We start from the raw sequence: 6,342 nt of genomic DNA on the forward strand, positions 1-6,342 counted from the left end.
ATAGGTTCTACACCCAGACTATGATCTTACACTTCCCTTTTAAAATCCTTCCCTTTCAGTAATGTTAAACATTCTTACAATGTCTTTGGCACAACAACTTACTGCTATATGGATACTAATCTTTGCAGCAAAGGCCCTCCTTGTATGTCTCTTGCTAAAGAATGGACACTAATATTTGGCGAATATCTAATTGTTTGGGTTTGTTACATTATGTATGCCTTCTACGCTTTTGTGCTTTCAGTATTTATCTCATCTTTTCAGAGATGCATCTGCAAAAGGTCCCACTTGGATGCATACCTCTCAACCTCTTAGCACAATAAATCTGGACAAAGCCTAAAATAATGGTGGGACAAAGGCCCAAAAATAGGGACAGATTTTAAATATTGCTCTTAACTTAGAAAGTTGCTAGAATATCAATATTTGTCTTAGCATGCATTATCTGAAAGATATGAAATCTCAAATTTGAATGTTTACCATTATTTAGTGACTTCAATCTTTGATGATATGTCAGAAAACTATACATTTTATGAGGAACAGGCCAAAAATATGAGGCAAAAATCTGGACATTCTGAGAAAATCTGGACAGTTGAGAGGTATGCTTGGATGACTCCCCTATGGTTGACAGAGAAATAAATGGTTAAATACATTGTACTATTTTCCTCAGAATGTCTAAATATCAGGGAGATCGGCTGTATGCAAAGGTGCAGAAAAGAAGGGCAAAACTGTTCATTTTCTATTGATGGTACTATTTCTTTAACATCTGCATGCATCAAAACTCCTGTAATGGTATCTGTAAGTGGGAAAGATTACTGTTCACGAAGTATTACAGTACCCTGGCAACTTCACAGAACTTGGCACCATTTAATTTATGCAAATTTATATTAAAAAAAACATACAATATGTTTATGTTGTAAATAATATTTCAAATGTAAAAATATTTTTTTTCCTTTATGGAAATACAAATTACCAGAGAATGGTACCATCCTGAAAATGAATCATGCCAGTACAGTTAAATACATTCCTGGAATTTCCTAAACTTTAAAGCAAAGAACTATGATTTTACCATTACTACTATTAATCTTGTCACCCCTTCTTCTATAATTGTTACTCCTAAGATGGAATGGTGCTCCATCTAGGATTATTGTTTCTTTACTTTATGCCTGCTGCCTGCCAGGAGAGCCTCAAGATCCCTAATAAGGGTAAAATGGGTACTGGAAAACAAAAGTACTATTAGTACCATAAATGTTTTCTAGGAGTATATTGTTTTAACTGTAATATATGTAACTATATGCACACAGATCTGTAAATCTGTAACTGCCTACCCCTCTCTCTATGTTCATGTCACCCTGTTGTACAGCAAACAAATTAGACAATGCAAGACTAATAAAAAAAAAAAATCACTGTTTCTCCTCCTAACCAATGAAGCAAATAAAGCAGTAGAAAACCACTGCAACAATAGGCAAGGATGCAATAATGAAACACTTTTAAATCTACAAGTGCAAGTTAAATAAGAAAGTAGTGCTACATCAATTTCCTCAAGCATTTCTTGTTCATCCAATAGATCAAACGGACATGCATGCAGCCTCCTGGTCCATCCAAAAGAGCCTATGCCGAACAAGGCAGCACTAGCAAAAAAAATTAATGGGCCTACATCCAGACTGCATTCTGACTTGACTAGCAGACTTCCTTGCACCACTAAAAAACAATGTACTGCTCATATAAAGTAAATGCCAGTTAGCCATGCAAGCAAGCATGTACTAAAACTATGCCTCAATATACTTAATTCTAGACTGATGTGAGTCACAGAATTTGCCGACACAAATGTATTACCAAACTTATGCTTCAGTATACTAAATCTAGGCTCCTTTGAATCAAAGAAGCTGTTATATACGCTAATGGCGTTCTCTAGGGTCTACTTTAGAACAATGAAAAATTTAAGTATCGAGCACTCACAAGTGCAAAAAAAAATCAGGAAATCGATATTTAGTTTCTTGGATTGCAGTGCAGTGAAGATCAGAATATTTGCCCTTTCCTCACTGTAGTGCGATCTCGGAGTAGGAATATATATTTAGCGGTTCAAATGATACATAAGAAAGGTTCAGTTTCAACACAAGTCCTGCATCTTACTCCCCACTCACTGGCAACAGCAGGAGGTTACCAGAGGTTACCAGCCACATATACATCTCCTCCTGAAATCTGTCTTACTGTCACTGTGGATGACTGATCTCAGAAACTTTTTTGAGTAGAAGAATGCTCATCACAAATGCATTTCTCAAGCTCTTCACATTACAAATATACTGGGCATGCTTTAGCATCCACTTCAACAGAATTTATCGAGAGTTCATAAGGCACCTTCCACAATGCAAAATATAAGCTGAACATTGTATACTGTGCTTGCACAAGTGGTCAGTTTTATCACACATTACAGTAACTAAAGTGTATTTGCAACTAACCACCAAATTACATAATCTATACTTTTCCTGTTTTGCTTATTCCTTTTAAATACAGCAGCTTGAATATTAAGAATACAGTTTAATACAAACAAACAGTGAAATGCAATAGATCCACATCAGTCTTAACATGTTTCCATACATACATACATACATACATACTGTTTTTGTTAGTCTTAGAGAAGTCAGCAAAACATTCCTTGTGATGCGTTATACAATGATTTATAGGAGAAGCAGAGATACACATACTCACTGTAGAAATATAAGAAGCCTCTTTCTTATCCAACCATTGTAAATAAACTGTACAGTTTTTATAACCAGCATCAGCCCGGTCTAGAACTGAATATTATCAAACCAAATGTACTGTAGGCACTGGCTACAGCTTTCATCCATAAACTACATTAACGGTACATATCTATAAAGGAAAGTAGTTAATAAATTAATGTTTGCCAGGAAATTATATTCTGAGTGGTGTGCACAAATAATTAGGAATGCTCAAGCTTCATTCTTGAAGACATAATTATTTGTACACACCTCTCAAATAATAATTTCCTGTTAAATATTTTACCAGGTAACATTCTTAATAGTACTGGGTAGTTCCTAACTAAACGTTTTTAATTAAACCTTGAATGAAGAAAGAAAGCAGAATTATTATGTCATTGTCTTTTCTTCTGTTTAACTCTTCTCATTTCACTTTATGTTTATTATGTGTAAACATGGTTTATTTGAGGTGCTTACATTTTAGGCAGGTGCTCACTTCTGATGGTGCATGTCTTGTGGTGGTGTGAACCTGGTATATGCTTGGGTAATTACAGTGCTGTTACTGCACTGTGGTATATACACAATACAGCTTAAACTGTATGGGGTAAAAAAGAAAGTACACCAAGTCTGTAAAGCATCCAGTTTTGTCATAGCTAAATACCATGCCTGTTTAACACCTATATTTAGAGTCAGTATTTACAATATGAAAATATTAACAGTGATGCTCAAAGGGATATACATAATTCATAACTGCAAGAGGGAGATTAGACACTGGACATAGTGAACACAATGAATAGCTTACAAACAAGAGAAGGTGGGGGGGGGGGGGCAACAGAAGGAGAGGTATAGATAATACACATTTCCGTAGCTGGTAACTTTTCAAAGTGATCCTGAGATACTTTACAAAATGAAACAGCCCACAGAATATCTCATTTATCTTGTGAGAAAAATATTATTTTTGATCCTGTGGTCCTCGATCTTCTCAGTAAAAATATTTCTGACCCATGGTCCTAAAGGTAGAACTTAGTTTTCTATGTAAAACTCAAGCATTCTCTATCATACAGGTCACTAAAACAGGCTACTGCCTTTCTGAATAAGAACCTTCATGGTGGTGGCTTTCGCTTGCACAACAGCAGCAACATATTCCAATACACACACACACACACACACACACACACACACACACACACACACACACACACACACACACACACACACACACACACACCACATCCAGTGTCCTCTTTTGCCCACAGATTTAGCTTTGCTCCTCCTAGATTTACTGAAGTTCTTCATAAAGTTCTAACCATTTAATGGAGCACACACCATTAAATACATAAACTAAACACACAGAAAATATTACTCTGTCTAGTATCTGAAGATTTTATGTCCCCAAAAAGTGTCAATTGTTCCTTTACATCGGGGCTGTCCAACCTTTTTGGTTCAATGGCCACTTATCATGTTTGGCACGGCTAGGGTGGGGGGAGACACATTACCATGTCCAACAATGTATTTGGACATTCAAAAACAGTTTGTTGCAGAGCATATGTGGACCAGATAAAATGCTTTGGTGGACTGGATTGTGGCCCTAGGTGGACACCCCTGTTTTATACCCTGTTGCTATGATTTAAAAGGCTGCTGCAATGATCTTTAATGCTCAAGAGATAAAGATGCATACATATATGTATGTAATTGATAAATATATATATATATATATATATATATATATGCATACATACACACACATATATGTATATATTTATACACACACACACATATATATATATATATGTATAGATGCCGACATATATGTTTATATACACACAAATACATATATGTTATAAAAAAAATACACACCCACACAGATACACCATATATCATGTATGCACACCTATATGTGTGTATATATATATATATATATATATATATATATATATATATGTGTGTGTGTGTGTGTGTGTGTGTATACACACACAAATAATAGGTGTGTGCTTGCGTAATACACATATATAGAAAGAACGCTACAGTTATACAACTATAATCTCCTAAACAGTGTAATCTATCTACTGGACTGTTCTACCGTTGTTTGTTCTTTCCTCTTCCTTTCAGCCACGACTTGTTAATAAAATATCACCAGTGTCACTCGCTGCTTGTGGTGGCGACAGATGAAATAATGCGTATTCAGAACTGCGCCAAAGATGAATAAGACGTAATAAATTATGGGGAACCGAAAGTACTACTATGCACCATATGGCCCCTTATTGAGATAAGTAAGCTCGTAGTTTACCAGTGGATACCGCCATCCCGAAGGCCGGCTAAAGTCTTCGGGTTTAGAAACTACGTTGTCCACAATACCAAGCAACACAGCCAAAAGTCGCGGTGTGCTGAGGAGAAATCCGTTTCAAACGTCAGTCAACACAACCGATTACAGAAACCAGGGAAACAGTGTCGCACGATGACACCCAGCCGTGTACATCTGTAGTTTGAAAACGGTGTCATTTCTACGTGACGAAACCGTTATAGACCCTTATTTACAACAAAAACGCCACTGACATTTAATACAGTGTTATTTTCCCAGTTAACTGTAAATGACAGCAACTGTCACCCCCAACTGCAACACACACACACACACGCACGCCCACCATTCGCGTTTTACTCTGGAGTCCTTCTCTACAGAATTTGACTGTTAAGATGTTTAATGTACCCACACCTGTATCCACCGCAAGTTAAAGTAAACCCGGAATAATACGGCCTAATTTGGGGGACAAATTTTAATAACAGTAGCTCAGATCACATTACCTACTCACAGGACTGTGAGATACAACTGTATCCAATTTGAAACTTACAATACATTACATCATTGTAGTTTGTTACCTTTGAGTTTGTTTATGCATTTTACTCTTACAGCCCTATCATTTAGGTACCGGTGAAGGGTGTAGAATGATGGCAGCTGTAGGACGCACACTATTTTGTACTGACATGAGTATATACGACAACAACACACTTACCTGACAAGCTATGATTTGCACCCCCTGTTGATGCCGAATCAGTGCGTCTTCGCCGTCGTACCCTCAGCTACGAGAAAGTACTAGTACTGCAGCAATAGAGAGTGCAGCACTACGCGCCGCCCGCCGCGGCTCTCAGGTCAGCGTTTCTATCAGCTGGCTCAGCGACTGACTGCTTCGTCTATCCCTCCTCCTCCTGATAAGGACCACTGACGTGGGCAGGACCGTGCAACCCACTGCTGCCACTACCGGCACCACATACCACTAATGACCAGAGGTACTACAGTAATGAAGTGTGCTATTAGCGGATTACTCTTGCGTTCACCTGTACCTCGTTCTAAGAAAAGCTCCTCATTCTAGACTTAAACATTTTACGTTCTATGTTATGACAGGTAGTGTTCCACATTCTACAGATAGAAGGTCGAGAGCTATGCTGTTACCTGTTGCGAAAACAGGGATTTAATTAGTGTAAAATTGCATGGGCGGCCACGGTAGTCCAGCGGTTAGCGTTGTCACCTCACAGTAGGGTTGCCACCTTTTCAAATGGCCAAAGTGGGACATTTTCGATACAAATATCAGATTTTACAGGCCGACACATACCAACGGTCAGTATAAAGGATAGAACT

General features: G+C 37.6%; 1 protein-coding gene across 2 annotated transcripts in view; it reads right to left on the reverse strand.

Annotated features, from left to right (window-relative positions):
- Nucleotides 1–5,891, reverse strand: part of CDIP1 (cell death inducing p53 target 1) — a 300,130-nt gene extending 294,239 nt beyond the window's left edge. The window contains exon 1 of one of the 2 annotated variants that reach the window (XM_044089467.1): nt 5,720–5,891. The gene's annotated coding sequence lies outside the window, so the exon portion shown is untranslated. Of the gene's footprint in view, nt 1–4,791; nt 5,010–5,719 lie in introns of those variants that run through there. The other variant, XM_044089468.1, reaches the window with a different exon arrangement.
- Nucleotides 5,892–6,342: the final 451 nt, after the last annotated feature.

The sequence above is a fragment of the Protopterus annectens genome, chromosome 12.part0 (genome assembly GCF_019279795.1).
Source record: "Protopterus annectens isolate FY-2018-M chromosome 12.part0, PAN1.0, whole genome shotgun sequence".
Taxonomy (NCBI): Eukaryota; Metazoa; Chordata; order Ceratodontiformes; family Protopteridae; genus Protopterus; species Protopterus annectens.